Source organism: Dipteris shenzhenensis, chromosome 10 (assembly GCF_047967505.1).
Source record: "Dipteris shenzhenensis isolate YYH24624 ecotype China chromosome 10, Dip_SZ_1.0, whole genome shotgun sequence".
Lineage (NCBI taxonomy): Eukaryota > Viridiplantae > Streptophyta > Polypodiopsida > Gleicheniales > Dipteridaceae > Dipteris > Dipteris shenzhenensis.
In genome coordinates this window covers 6783812-6800326 of record NC_141605.1, presented here as the reverse complement: position 1 = coordinate 6800326, position 16515 = coordinate 6783812, and the positions used below count along the sequence as shown (strand labels likewise).

Here is a 16515-nt window from a genome sequence, read left to right as displayed (position 1 = left end):
GGTGCAAAATTTGAGATCATCTTTGATCAGGAGAGCATTAAGTGGATTTGTAATGAGCCAGAGCTTAAAGGTAGAAAAGTTAGATGGGTTGAGTTAATGCAAGAGTTTGATATACAAATGACATATAGGAAAGGGAATTTCAATGTGGTAGAAGACTCTCTTAGCCAAATGCCAATTGTTAATGAATTGAGTTTTACTTAATTTCAGAATGATTTCCTAGAGTCCTTAAAGGGGAAATGTGAGTTTGATCCTCACTTCTCTGAAATATGGAAAGCAATTAGAAATAGGGATATAACTAATCGAGAGGCTTTCATTGAGGAGTCGCATGGAAATGGTGACACACCACAGGTTGGTGAGATAAAGGACTCAAGTGGAAAAAATATACTATTGAAGATGGCTACCTGCTCTACAAAGATAGGGTACGTGTCTCGAATAATAATGACATTAAGCACCAAATTCTTTTTGAATGTCATGATAGTCTGAGTGCTGGACACCCGAGAATTCAAAAGACATATGTGCTTCTGAGAAGACAATTCTTTTGGCTTGGAATAGGTAAGGATGTCCAAGATTATGTATTGAAGTGCCAAAAATGCCACGTCAATAAGGTTGAATTCCTTAAGGTAGGAGGTCTCCTACACCCATTGGAGATTCCATCTGGCAAATGGGAAAGCATATCCATGGATTTCATTGCGGGATTACCTAGGACATAGAGGGGGCACAACTCTGTGTGGGTAATTGTGGATCGGTTGACTGAGATGGCTCATTTTATTCATGTTAATGAAGATGTTAAAACTCCAAAATTAGCCAGGCTATTTGTGGAGCATATCTATAGACTGTATGGGCTACTAGTCGGTATTGTTAGTGATCGAGATAGCAAATTTAACAACCATTTTTGGAGGGTTATGTTTAAGAGGTTAGAAACTTCATTGAATATGAGCACCGTGGATCATCCACAGAGTGATGGTCAAACTCAAAGGATCAATCAGAACATTGAGCATATGCTTCGAGCATATGTAAGTAAACGGCAAACTAATGGGGAGCATTATCTGCTCATATTAGAATTTACATATAACAGTGCCAAACATTCAGCTATAGGTTTTAGTTCATTCATGATGATGTATGGATTTGAACCAAGAGCCCCAATGGCAATGAGACTCGAAAAAGAGAAGGTTCAGGTGGGCAAAGACTTTCTTGAAGATATTAACCAAACGCTTAAGTTAGCTAAAGATAGCATAAGAAGTGCTCAGGATAGAGCAGGAAGTTATGCAAACCCCCACTAGAGAAAGTTGGAGTTTGAAGTAAATGAGAAAGTCTACCTTAAGGTACCTGAATCTTTAGAATCTCTAAAGATAGGTAAATGTCCGAAGTTGTCTCCTAGGTATTGTGGACCATTCACAATACTTAAGAGGATTGGAGAACTCACTTATAAATTAGCCTTACTTGAGCGATGTAGAGTACATCTAGTTTTTCATGTCAGTAGGCTAAAGACAAAATTAGGAGATGATGATAATCTCATTGGAAATGAAGTCCTAGTTGAACTCATTGAACTCGCATCTTTACCACACGAACCGGAAAGAATTCTAGATAAACAAGAAAAAAGAACATGACATAGTATATGGTAAGACGGTCTGGTTAGGTGGAAAGATAGATATGAAGAGAGTTCAACATGGGAAAGGGTAAGCAGTCTCAGAGGAGGTTTCCCAATTTTGATTTTGAGGACGTAAACATTTCTTAAGGGGAAGGGAATGTTACGTCAACTATAATACCATGTGACCACGGTATAAGGCGGGAAGCCAGAGGGCTTGGGAGCACTTGCATTAATACGGGCTAAAGGGCTTGGGTCTAGGGTCAAGACTAGGCCTAGGAATTTATGAGGTGGAAAAAAAAGGAGTCCTAGAGAGGGCTATACAGAGAGGAGTCCCTTGTGGGACATGCGGCACCAAAACTGGAGGCCAAGGGGCAAGTGCTGAGCAAGGGGGAGGATTGTGGAAGGAGAGCTCCAAAGAAATTGAAGGAAGTTCAGGAGAGGTATCAAACGAGCTCACAGAATCCGTGGTTGCGAGGTAATTGCAGAAGAAGCCCTCTATGTATGAGGAGACGTAACATATTCTCTCTTCTCTCATGCCAGCCTGTGTGTGAGGGATTCGATTTGGGTTCTGAAGGATGGCGTCCTATGTCGATTTGGCGCCTTGTATGGTTTCATCAATTTACCTTCTTTCCCTTCCTTGAAATTGATTTCGTCCCATCCTTTCCCTTCGTTGGAATTCATTTCGTTTCTGGTTTCCTGTGGTGGCAGACATGGAGCGGAAGTTTGGTTATGGATTGGATGACAAATCCTGCGACAGTAATTCTGATTCTAGCAGTCGTATTCTTCATTTGTGCCTTCGCTTTTCACCCGCTTGAGATGTGATAACATTAATGCAATTAGGTTGCTTTCTTGCTGTGAAGGGCCTTTCTCTCCTGAAGCCTCAGCAAAGCCATCATCGTTCGTGAAAGAAAATTGAAACCCACAGTCTAAGGCTGAAGATCCACGTACTTCAAAAACCAACTTTGATCCTTCATCACCATATCTGTTTGAAGTACATCTCCTTGTTTGTGCGCCTTCTTTCAATGATAGAGGATGGAGGCACTTTTTTGTGCCGTTCTGTGAATAGCCCCTATTTGATTGCCCGATGTAGATAAGAATGTAGTACATTTTCCTTTAGAAAGTGTGAAAATTACGGTCAATTTGTAATTCTCGGGCCTTTTCTATTGATCCATCGTCGTATTAGTTGACATAATCAATTCATCATCGTATTTTGCTCAAGAATCGGGCCCCATTTTCGTTCATCTATAACGCTTTTTTTTACTAAATCTTTTGTTGCGGAACTCTTAAAAGCTACCCTGCGAGTGATTGTGATGTCGTCGGTGCTCCTTGAAGGAGTGAGTGGAGGGTATATCAGGAAGCTGCTGCTGGGATACATAGTGGCGACCGACAGCCAGAGCCATAGGTGGCGGCCTGCACATATCTAGCTTCCAGAACTTTCTCTGTGACTCGCCGCTCACCACACACTGCCTTTATAAGCACCCCTCCCCTCCGTCACCCTCGCTTATCAGAATCTTTTAGAGATTGTTTTCTTCTCCAAGGGCTCATCGGTGTCATCTGAGGCTGTTTTGAATTTTTTTGAGAGTAACTGACATACTTGTGGCTTCTTGAAGAGAACGATATACATCAAGAAATAACTCCATGAAAGGCTGAGTGTTATTTGGCTTTGCCGATGACTGCCAGTGAACAACGCTTCTACATCACGTTTTTTGTTAATGTTCAATTGCCTGGCTACCTTATTTTTCCCTACCTCTACCTTTATTCTGCTTCAAGAGAATTTACTCTATTGTTTCGGGATTATAGAATAGTCTGCTGGTCCCATATTATCGAACACAAGCTTGTTCATACTAGTTAATGGCATATGCTATGGTTGTGTTTGCTCTAGCATTCCAGATTATAGAACAACATATTGTTTCCATATTATAGAATAGTAGCTCCTTCATACTAGTTAATGGCATATGTTGTTCCTGTGTGTACTGTAGCATTGGATGGTTTAACAGTTTTCTATAATTTAGGACCTTTCGCGAACAATAGGTGTTTGAACTGACCCATGAATAAGCAGATGCTATAATTTTTGCACTCACTTCTCCCTGTAGTAGAGTGTGCAAGCTATAGTCCATTGTCATGTTCTTTCATTGAAGGGACACCAACCTTTTATGATAAACCCATTGACAAGCAAAATTTGAAGGGGAAAGCGCCAATGGGCGATGTGGAAATTTGTTGTGATGAAGGCAGCAGCGTTTTTCTGGTGTATTATTGGAATATTCACTGGCTCTGATGGCACAGGCCTAGCACCGCTAAGCACAGCAAGGGAGGTTGGTCAATCATCAAATTTTTGCTTGAAGAATAATGAAGGTATGTCTCTTTAAGAGTTTTTGTCATGTCTTGGTATCACAAATGTGCATTGTTTTAGAAGATCTTTTTTATTCTTAATTTCTTATTGTAGATTAGAGGATACAGCTTCCTCAAACGCACCTCTGATCATGAGACCATAGGCGAAAGCTCTCAAGGCTGGTGGGAATTCAAAAATAGGAGGCATAAGGAAAGCTAGCAGTGTGAAGTCACTGAGGAAAGCTTTTCTTGCAGTAGCCAAGCAAGCATATGCTGAATGTAACCTTGTGTATTTATTCAGTTCTATGAGTTTGATTGTTTAGGGAGGAAATATTGTAACCGTTTGTTGCAATTGTCTTCTTCTCTGTAGGATTTTCTTGCAAAAATCATAGGCTTTGTGGTTACTCTTGTAAATATAGTACATGTAGTGAAAATTGGTGGTTGCTTGTGTGAGAAGGACCTGTTCCCGTTAGGTGTTTTTGATAACATAAATTCACTTTTCCAATGCACAAAGTGATGTAGTTCACATCTTGGACACGAAATATTCTGAATAAATCCTGTGCTATGTGTAAATTGGTCTTTTTGAGCTATTAGCCATTTGCAATGGTTTACATAGTTTGAAAAAACATTACTTGAATGTAGTAGCACGTGTTCAATTATGTCAGTAAATTAAGGAATTTTTGAAATTTATTTCCCTCTTCTCTATCATTGTGAGTTACGTACATTGTTTAGTGAATGTACGGTTTTTAATTTGCATTTATATGTACTGGGGAGAGTGATGTATTTGTCCTGATTAGAACTCCAAGCAGAGTTTTATGTTTGTCAAATATTAAACACCTTGGGGACGTTCGTATGATTATGTTGAAGCATACATGTATTGTAGAATCCATAGATCTTCGTCTATGCAATTGTTGTTATTAGAGGAGCACAATACCCCTGCAGGACATTGTACTTTTTTGTTTGATCCTCTAATGTTGATGTACATGTACTTGTAGCCAGTAAAAACTCCCTAGCAAAAATTGAAACGTCTGACGAAGAGAATTCTTTGAGTGATCCTGTAGGTAGGTCCATTGGTCAGCCTCCCCTGTGAGGACCTGAGCACAACACAACAGCTCTGATTGCTGCTCAACCTAACTTTGTACAAGGAGGGAATGCACTTCCAGTGCTACGAATTGCTGAGTTGACCAACTTTTTGCGATTTCACTTTGCATTCGAGGGGAGATTGTTGGTGAAGTATGGTACTTATAAGGCTAGGGAGGCATCATACCCCATATGTTTGAGAGATGATTTCACCGAGAGTGACAACTGTGACACACTCACCTTGATTGTGCTACATGTGTATGTTCTTTAATATAGAGACACCCTAGTTATTGATGCTTTCTACAGGATTGAGGGTCCCACCATCGTGAAAAAGGTAGTTGGTGAGGGTGGAACTTGCAACTTTTCTCTCCATGTAACCAATGTCATTCGAGGAGAACCATTTGAAGGTGTCCTTACTATGCTCCCTGAGACCACAATTGTGTGCTATGTCCCTTGGGCATCGTCAATTGTTCCAACAGCTAGAGGAAAAATCTCCACAGTTGGTGGTACCATAGCCTTTGTCATAATAAAGGCTGATGCGGATAGCTTGACAATAGCTGATGGCCCTCTGCACAAAGATCGCACATTGCATGCTGTCATAGGTAATGTTTTTAGGCAACATCCTCTACACTAAGTGGTTAATCTTATTTCTTTTAAACACCTCCTTTCAACTCCATTTTTTTGGTGAGCATAAGAATGTGCTATCACGTTTAATCCAAGAGTACCATGAAGAGGGCATTGTCATGTACATTGAGAAATGTCTCGTACATGCATGGCAAGAATGGCCTTGGATTTTTTGAATTTTCTATTCTAGTTGAGATTCCAGACGCGAAAAAGAGAGTCGAACTACAGGAGGCATTCACCAGCCAAGTTTTGAACTTGGGTTACGGGCGAAAGGTTTTTTTTTTGGGGATTATGAGATTTGTGCTTGTGTACACAATGCTCTCTCGCTGAATGTTACCTTTTCTTACTACTGTAGGTGACGGACGTCCTACATTTCACTCATCTTAATGCACAGCTCATTGATTACCAATGTGCTGCTTGTGGTGGTATACAAGTTAGACGTGAACCAGGTTGACCTTTCTGTTTTACCTGTGACTCCATGCAGCATATAGTTAAGACCCCCTGCCTCACCGAGCAGATCCTCTTGCTAGATGCATCTGATGTTGCTGTTCAAATTCGTGGGAACCATGTGGACTCTCTCCTCTAGATAGACACGCCATCCCTAGAGCTGCATGCTACCAGCATTGTCCAAACACACTTGCTTTTGCTAGACATCATGAAACCTTCCTAGTAAAAAGACAGCAGAAACACTCTCATTTCTCTCTCCCTCTCCCTCTCTCAACAGATACACTAGGGCCCAGGACAATCGTCGGGCTGGACCCCCCCGAAGGTTTTTATTCATCAGAGAGAAATCAAGTACATGAGTTCAACGTGAAAGCTGTTCATACAAAATTCCAAACGTGAATAAATATTACATGAGCTCTCAGGCTCCTCTTCTTGGCAACAAGCCACTTGTCAATTTCTACATTACTATCCTAATTACTTCGAAGCACTTGGTCACGCGAACCGCCTCCTAGACTCTTTTTAGGCTCCCGTAGCGCTTAGGAAAATAACTCTTCTTAGTACCTGCAACAATTAATTAAAGCGCACCACCATGGCACCCATTAATTGTTAGCGCTTTGCATGCAAATAACACACTGTGGACTATTCTAGTCACGGTGGGCGTCCCCACTGAACACATGTGCATACATAACAAATATAAAAAATATATATTTATTCTCTGGTTGACCGAAGTCAATGCTCTTGATCATAATTAAGGGGCTTTGACCAAGGGTCGAGGCGCCTTAATTATAGTCAAGTCTCTCCAACCGAAGTTGGCACAACTCTCCAACTGAAGTTGGCACATCTTGGTTAATCGTAGTTAACCCTCTTGGCGCATGCCAAGTCCTGTTGACCGAAGTCAATACTCTCTAACCATAGTCATCTTTGTAGTTCTTTGGTTAACTGCAGTTAACCCTCTTAGTAATAAACCAAGTCTCCCCGACCGAAGTCAGGTTTACTTGACCAGAGTCAATTCTTTTCTTTGGCCATTAAAAGAACTCTTTGACCATAATTAACACATATGAAAACTCTTAAATTATGATCAAATAAATGATCAACTATACTTTGACTTAGGATATTTACATTGTGGTGACATCCCCTCGGCTTCTATTTAGTTGACCTCAACTGAAAAACTTCCTTGTAAACATCCAAAAGTTGTGGATGATCGGACAACATGTCTTCATCCATCCACTTGGCATCTAATGCCATATAATTCTTGAATTTTACAAGATACCTGTAAAACTCCTTGTCCTGAGGGCCTTTGTGTACAGTATGGTACACAATCTGCTCTGGCTGAAGGACCTCCTCCAGCTCATCCACTTTTGGTGGATTCTCGGATACTGGCTCTGTAGGCTCTGGCCCCTGGAATTTCTTTAGAAGACTCACATGGAATGCATTGTGAATCCTCCAATGCTCACTCACATGGAATGCATTGTGAATCCTCCAATGCTCTGGCAATGCCAACCTCTATGCAACCTCATTTATTCTTTCTGTAACCCTGAAAGGGCCATAATATCTGGAAGATAACTTTGCATACACTTTTTGTTTGGCCTTTGAACTTACGGAGCCTAGCTTTCTCGAACTTCAAAAGTACCCAATCCCCTTCCTTGAGATCTAACTGTCTCCTATGCTTATTTGCAGCTCTTTTATGCTTCTCTTGAGACCTTTCAATTGCTGTCCGGACTTGGCTATAAACTGTCTGGAGGTCTCTCACAAACTGATCAGCTGTAAATATTTCATCCTTGGTCCTCAGGATAGGTGGCAGAATCACCTTCCCATAAATGACCTCAAAGGGGGCTTTCCCTGTAGAGCTGTGTACTGTATTATTGTAAGCAAACTATACCAATGGTAGGTACTTTTCCCAGTCTGAACCTTGGTCACCCATGCAGTATTTCAGCATATCCAATGCTGTAGAATTTGCTACTTCACTTTGACCATCTGTTTGGGGATGGAAAGAAGAAGAAAAATTCAAATTCGTCCCCCATGTTATCAAATAAAGCTCTCTAGAATAGACTGGTCATTTTGGGATCTCGATCACTGACAATGGACTTAGGCATACCATGATGCTTAAAGATCTGTGCCATGAAAAGCTTAGCCATATGATTTGCCTTTATGGTTTTGCCAACCGGAATGAAATGAGCTTGCTTCCTGAATCTATCGATGATAGTCCAAATCCCATCATTCCTTGACTTTGATCTTGGCAAATAAAAAATGAAGTCCATTGTAATACTTTCCCACGGTGCCTGAGGCATGGGAAGAGGCATAAGTAGGCCAGGTGCCTTTTGTCTATCATACTTAACTTTCTGACAAGTAAGGCATTTAGTAACAAACTGATGTATATCTTTCCGCATCCCTGGCCAAAAGAAATACCTCTCTAGTGCTAGAGTTGTTGCTGTAATTCCTCTATGTCCAGCATAGGGAGGTGCATGGCATTCCTTCAAAATCTTTTTCCTCATCTCCTGGGTGATGCATAGGCAGTCATCTTTCATTAGATACCCATCTTTTAGGGAATAGTGACTGGTGGACTGCCCCTCTTGCATTTGCCGTAGAATCTTGCCAAAATCTACATCATTAGGATATTGCTCCCTCATGCCTTCCAGGTCCTGATGATAGGCAATAGTCACATTATTGACCTGGGGTCTTTGGGACAAGGCATCTGCCACTCTGTTCCAAATTCTTGGGGTATGGACAATCTGGAAATGATACATTGACAGCATATTTGCCCATTTCATATGCTTCTCGGAAAGTTTTTTCTGAGTTAGAAAATATCTTAGACTTTGGTGATCTGTTTTAACAGTAAAATCTGCACCCAAAAGATAGTGCTTCCATGTGTTCACAGCATGAATTACAGCCAACAATTCTTTTTCATAGATTCCTAGATATCTTTCAGCATCATGCAATCTTCGGCTCTCGTATGCTACTACATGTCCATTCTGATGTAATGCAGCCCCAACACACTCTCCACAGACATCGCAATCAACATCAAAAGGTTGATAAAGATCCGGGACTACAAGAATAGGCTCTGTAGTCAACTTCTCCTTGAGTGTATTGAATGCTTTCTTTTGTGGTATTCCCCATGTCAAGGCTGCATTTTTCTTAGTAAGGTCATGTAATGGAGCTGCGATATCAGCAAAATGCCTGATGAATCTCCTATAGTAGGAGCAAAGTCCCAAAAAACTACGGACTTCATGCACAGTTTTCAGCTCAGGCCATTCTTGGATGGCTCGGATCTTTGTAGGATCCATTTGTATCCCATTCTTGGATATTATATGCCCCAAATAATGAATTTCTTCCAAAAAGAATTCACTTTTCTTGCTATTGGCAACAAGCTGATGATTTCGAAGTTCTTGAAATACCAAAGCAAGATGTTCCCTGTGCTCTTCTTCTGTCTTTGAAAAGACTAGGATATCATCAAAGAAAGTACCCGTGAAATGCCTGTACTTTCGGAAGATGCGATCCATCATTCTATTGAATGTGGCTGGAGCATTTGTCAACCCAAAAGGCATCACTATTCATAGAACCCGAATGTAGCGCGAAAAGCTGTCTTATGCACATCTTGTGGTTGTATTTTGACTTGATGATAGCCACTTTCAAGTCTATCCTACTGAAAATTGTTGCTCCTCTGAGCTGGTCAAGCACATCATCTATGCGTGGTATCGGAAATCTATTTTTGATGGTCATCTTATTCAATGCACGATAATCAATGCACATTCGAAAAGAACCATCTTTCTTCTGTACTAGAAGTATTGGTGAGCAAAAAGGAGACGAGCTGGGCTGAATCAACCCTTTGGACAGCAAGTCCTGCACCTAAGCCATAATCTCCTCTCTCTAAGTCGCACTGACTCTATAAGGTGGTCTATTTGGTGGCTCACTACCAGGCATTAACTCTATGTGATGATCCTCTGGTCTCTTTGGGGGTAACTCCCCTGGCAAAGCATCGGAAAAGCAATCTTTAAAGTTTACAACAAACTGAAATTTATCTTTGTCTGCATCATTCATTTCAGCATGCATATCATTCTCTTTTTCTTTTACAAAAACCATGTACGCGAGGAAATTGCAGACTTTATTGCTTGACCACATGTAACATCAGATACAATGGGGATAGTCTCCCCTTCATTTGTGGCAACTAAACGCTGGTTTTTCCCCCTATGGATAAAACTCAGCATCCTCTCAGGGTATTCTATTGTTACTTCCTTTCGATGGAACCATGGTGTACCAACTACAACATCATGCTGCTTGAGAGGAGAGATTAAGAAGTCCTCCTGATCTACATAGCTCTGCACATGGACATGAAGCTTTCCAATCAAAGGAGTAACTTGCACTGGATTCCCTTGGAACATTTGATCAGCATCAAGAGCTTTGCCTAGCTCTTTAGTTTTTATCCCTAATCTCAAGGCTAAATCTTCAGATATGAAATTGTCTGTAGATCCTGGATCAAATAGGATTAATGCTTGCTGATCTCTTATCTTTCCCTATGATAGCAAAAGCTCTTTTTCCTTTGGGTCTGAGGTACTACCCAAAACATTTGGGACTGCTCCCACCATTGGCCTCGGTGGTACTTGTGGCTTTTTCTGCTCCTTAGAACCCGAAGGCTTCTCAGGGCACTGGGTAGCCATATGCCCTCTTTCCCACACTTAAAGCATTTGCCATCTCTGCGGAATTCAGCTATCTGTTCAGGAGTGAATGGGGATTTGCCTTTATATGACTTTGAAAACTGAGTACCCCTCGGCTTCTAAGGCTGAAACCATTTCTTTTCAACCTTGGGATACTCTTTCTTTTTTGATTAAAAAAAAACAGTTTTCGTTCTTTCAGCACGTCCTGCATGCAAGGATAGTACCGTGGATGGATCTTGTAACGGCACAAGACTAGCTACTGAAGCTGAATGCATAAGGTCTTGAATGTTCTTTTCCCCCAAAGCATTCACTACTGCCTGAATTCTTGGACTGAGACCTGCTCTGTACTTTCTCATTTGGGTTTCTTTGGAGATCTTTTTGAAAGGTGCAACCTGTAAATAAGCATCCCAAAACTTTTGGTTGTACACATCCACTGTATCTCGTGCATGAATATGCAAACTGTCCCAATCTTGAAGAACATGATCTCTAAACTGTTTAGGCATAAACTGCTGGTAGAAGGCTTTTTTGAAGTCCTTCCACCTCTTTGGGGCTGACCCATCTGTGGTATGTGCACTCCACCATGCACTAGCTATCATCGCTCTGTCAAGTGCAAACTGACCATTCTTAACTTGGAGGATCCTGAAAACTTTTTTGTACCGAATGCATCATCAAACTGCCTGATGAATTGCAATGCTTTGTCTGTATGACCATATTGTCCATTATAGGTCATAAACTTGAGAGATTTACCTCCCTCTTTGAATTCCTTGGTCTCTTTGGAAGACTTATTTTTTCTAGACTTCTTGTGTTTCCTTCTTTTCCTGGATGGTTTATCTGATAAAGAAGAAGATTCAGAAGTCGAGCCCGAGGTAGATGGTGAAGGACTGGGAGATCGGTGATGATGCCTCGATCTCTTCCTGCTATGAGACCGTTCCCTATGAGATCTCTCTTTCTCTGGCTGTACACGAGAGTGTGCCTCTGGCATTGGCACATCATACGTTGCATTAGGCATAGCTTCTGCTTGAAACAAATGCTGAGCTCTTGATCCGTTCTGATATTTTCCATCTCCTACATACAAGTGCGTACCATCTGCTCAAATTCTTGTTGATTTTGCTGCACACTTCTCTGTCTTGGATGTGCATCCCTATCTTGTGAATCCCACTGGATAGGTGATTGGGCCATCATACAACTCATCTCAGATCTGCAAGTTTCTCACACACACTGTGTATGCAATTGATGCACGCAACCTTTGCTTTTCAAAGAGAAAAATTTACCTCAACAAGAGGGGTCTTGCATTCACAATCTATGCTAGTACCGGGCTGTCAACTCAAGGCATATATCCACAAGGTTGCCAAGGCATCAACAATTTCTGGCTGCTGCAAAAAGCACTGAGTATGCATCTGATTCCCTTTTCCTGAGCACAAAGGCATGCATTTTCTCTGATTTCTGCAAATCTCTAATTTTCTCTGATTTTTGCTTTTTCTGACAGTAAATACTCTCTCAGATAGGTAAAAACTGCTAGCAGAAACAGTCTCTGCAACTGTCCTTTAAAAAAAAAAAAGCAGTAACCAGATGGGTAACTACTGGGGTTACTCTAACCAGACTGACTGGTTCTGGTCTGGTTAGTCTGTGACTAGATAGTTACTATCTGGTCAAACTGACCAGACTGGTTTTATTCTGGTTTGGTTGGTTCTCAACCCACCTGTAGTCTAGTTAACCAGCCATGGTGTGGTTTGGTTGGGCCAACTAATTGGACCTCTGACCAAAGTCCAAAAGTCCAGCTAACCAGAGTTACACTAACCACGGGTTAGCCACCTGTCTGCCACGTCAGCATCTGAGCTGGTTGCCACATGTACTGCCACATCACCTGAGTACTTTGCCACCTGGTTGCCACGTGTACTACCACGTCAGCACCACATGTGTGCGCGCCACGTCCTCTGCTGACTTGCCACGTCATTTGTTGCCTGGCTAGGTGCCACGTCAGCGCAATACACGTGTCTGCCATGTCACGAAAGCCACGTCACCCTAAGGTTTTAGACCTTGGCTGGCTGGGTCGCGTCGCGTCGGCGCCCTGGTCCCTTCAGCAACCCTTAGTGCCTGCACAAGGAAATGGATGACGGAACCTACGAATCTCGTCGCTACTTGTCGTGCCAACACCATGCTACACTATGTCTTGCGTGGGAACCATGCGTGCCCGCGTGACAGTATCGGTAATCCCTCCTAGCCCTCCGCCTGGGGCATCAAACAGTCGTTTGCTCAGGGCACCTCCAACGTGAACCCACGCTCGTAATTAAGCGATGAACCTCGCTTTAGCTTACCAGCGCTCGCAATTTGGATAATGCTTCTGGTCACCATACGCTTAGCCTTGGTTCACACTTGCGTATAGCCTAGCTCAGCATATGATCCAGAACTAAACACTCTGCGCTATCTCTGCCCGTTAGCCACTATTGCCTTCTTGCTAGATCGTCATAGCCTAGGGAGGCCATGAGCCTTGGCTCTGATACCAATGAAACCTTCCTCGTAAAAAGACAGCAGAAACACTCTCATTTCTCTCCCTCTTTCAACAGATACACTAGGGCCCAAGACAATAGTCGGGCTGGACCCCCCCGAAGGTTTTTATTCATCAGAGAAAAATCAAGTACATGAGTTCAGCGTGAAAGCTGTTCATACAAAAATCCAAACGTGAATAAATATTACATGAGCTCTCAGGCTCCTCTTCTTGGCAACAAGCCACTTGTCAATTTCTACATTACTTTCCTAATTACATGCCACTAAGGGCAACTCTAGAGTCTTCGAAGCACTTGGTCACGCGAACCGCCTCCTAGACTCTTTTTAGGCTTCCGTAGCGCTTAGGAAAATAACTCTTCTTAGTACCTGCAACAATTAATTAAAGCGCACCACCATGGCACCCATTAATTGTTAGCGCTTTGCATGCAAATAACACACTGTGGACTAATTCTAGTCACGGTGGGCGTCCCCACTGAACACGTGCACACATAACAAATATATAAAAAATCAGCTGTTCAACTACATCGTTTGTGGGTGCAGAAGCCCCAACAGCTAATCTTATCTTTAGAACAACAAAAATTCTAAATTTGTATGATTGGACTTATTCTAGTCTTACAAAGGTATATTTTTCTATCACCTTAGTAGACATGCAAATTCTTTGAATTTTTGTCCAAGTGGTGATTAGTTGTTCAACTACATCGTTTTATCTTACGCGGGTGCAGAAGCCCCAACAGCTAATCTTATCTTTAGAACAACAAAAATTCTAAATTTGTATGATTGGACTTATTCTAGTCTTACAAAGGTATATTTTTCTATCACCTTAGCGGACATGCAAATTCTTTGAATTTTCGTCTAAGTGGTGATCAGCTGTTCAACTACATCGTTTTATCTTACGCGGGTGCAGAAGTCCCAACAGCTAATCTTATCTTTAGAACAACAAAAATTCTAAATTTGTATGATTGGACTTATTCTAGTCTTACAAAGGTATATTTTTCTATCACCTTAGCGGACATGCAAATTCTTTGAATTTTTGTCCAAGTGGTGATCAGCTGTTCAACTACATCGTTTTATCTTACGCAGGTGCAGAAGCCCCAACAGCTAATCTTATCTTTAGAACAACAAAAATTCTAAATTTGTATGATTGGACTTAATTCTAGTCTTACAAAGGTATATTTTTCTATCACCTTAGCGGACATGCAAATTCTTTGAATTTTCGTCCAAGTGGTGATCAGCTGTTCAACTACATTGTTTTATCTTACGCGGGTGCAGAAGTCCCAACAGCTAATCTTATCTTTAGAACAACAAAAATTCTAAATTTGTATGATTGGACTTATTCTAGTCTTACAAAGGTATATTTTTCTATCACCTTAGCGGACATGCAAATTCTTTGAATTTTCGTCCAAGTGGTGATCAGCTGTTCAACTACATCGTTTTATCTTACGCGGGTGCAGAAGCCCCAACAGCTAATCTTATCTTTAGAACAACAAAAATTCTAAATTTGTATGATTGGACTTATTCTAGTCTTACAAAGGTATATTTTTCTATCACCTTAGCGGACATGCAAATTCTTTGAATTTTCGTCCAAGTGGTGATCAGCTGTTCAACTACATCGTTTTATCTTACGCGGGTGCAGAAGCCCCAACAGGTAATCTTATCTTTAGAACAACAAAAATTCTAAATTTGTTTGATTGGACTTATTCTAGTCTTACAAAGGTATATATTTATTCTCTGGTTGACCGAAGTCAACGATCTTGATCATAATTAAGGGGCTTTGACCAAAGGTCGAGGCAACTTAATTATAGTCAAGTCTCTCCAACCGAAGTTGGCATATCTTGGTTAACCATAGTTAATCCTCTTGGCGCACGCCAAGTGCTGTTGACCGAAGTCAACACTCTTTGACCGTAGTCCAGCTCTGTAGTTCTCTGGTTAACCGCAGTTAACCCTCTTGGTAATAAACCAAGTCTCCCCGACCGAAGTCAGGTGTGCTCGACCAGAGTCAAGTATCGCTGACCGTAGTCAATTCTTTGACCATTAGTCAATTCTGTGACCATTAAAAGAACTCTTTGACCATAATTAACACACACGAAAACTCTTTAATTATGATCAAATAAATGGTCAACTGTACTTTGACTTAGGATATTTACATTGTGGTGAGACATCAAGCCTAGTGGCACCTTCACTATAAACAGTGCTGGCTCCATCATTGCGTTTGAGCCCAACGCATGATGCCTCTGTTTAGGATGAGGAAGCAAGTTGCTTGAGATCCTTCTTCAATAAGTAGTGCTATAATAAGTGTCTTGTCACACATAGGAATGGTCATTTCTAGTTTTGGTTGATCTATTTGCAAATACTGCTTGGACAGTTTGTTGTACAAAGTTTATCATTTGTCACAAATAAAATCAGTTTGCCTCTGTGCTATTGTACATCTCTAATATATTTTTGCAGCCTTGTCTCTATCTTGGATATAATTTAGAGCTCTAGTGGAGCATACTTGAACAATGTGATGTCATTTTTATATGTCAATAAAAAAGTTTGAGGGACAGCAAGCATAAATTCTGCTATTGCATCTACTTGTTACTGCAAAGGGGTTTTTTAATGGATATATTCTTGGTCACTCTCATGTTTCAATATCCACTTATTTTTTGAAGTGAAACACAACTAAATTTATATTCTGCATGTGAATTGAGTATGTGGTTGAAGAAGTTGCAGTGCAACATGCAGAAATGTTTTCATTTGAATTATATGAAAACAGGGTTGGAATACTGCTGTTAATTTTCTGTTAAAACAATTTGTCTTGCTGCTGCAGACTATACCATTTGTCATGAAGTTTAGTTTCTTACTGACCACTTATTCAATAGATGGATTTGGGCTGCCCATTCTCAGAATATGTCATTGTGATAGCCTTTTAAATTGGTCTTGTAGTAGTGACAACAAATTACTGCACTGTCTGGTCATTGAAGGGAGGTTGTACGACCTTATGTACCACATTTTATTTAGCATTTGCTGTTGTGGTAAGGGATGCACATACATACAGCTAGAATACTAAAAATTGCATGTCCTAACTTCTGAATTACATGACCTTGGGCTGCCATGTAGCATGTGAAGACATAAAAAATAGAGTTGTAATATGTGTCTCTGATGCCACTTTCGTTCAGAGAGAAGAATTGTTTGTTCTACAAACTGAATATCTACTGTCTGATTACTTGAAACAGAGTGGGTGTGCTCAATGAGAGTATTTTTTCATGTCCTCAATCCTCGATTTTGCTGTCACAAAGTTTCTGATGACAGCAGAGCCAG

General features: G+C 41.1%; 1 long non-coding RNA gene across 2 annotated transcripts; it reads left to right on the top strand.

Moving 5' to 3' along the window:
* Positions 1-2212: 2212 nt before the first annotated feature.
* Positions 2213-16286, top strand: LOC147897335 (uncharacterized). Of its 2 annotated transcripts, none has more exons than XR_015541694.1 (3): positions 2213-3940; positions 4032-4195; positions 16025-16286. It is a non-coding gene; the product is annotated as an uncharacterized LOC147897335 (long non-coding RNA). The 2 variants fall into 2 exon arrangements; XR_015541693.1 differs by lacking the exon at positions 16025-16286 and adding an exon at positions 4287-4450.
* The last annotated feature ends 229 nt before the right edge of the window (positions 16287-16515 follow it).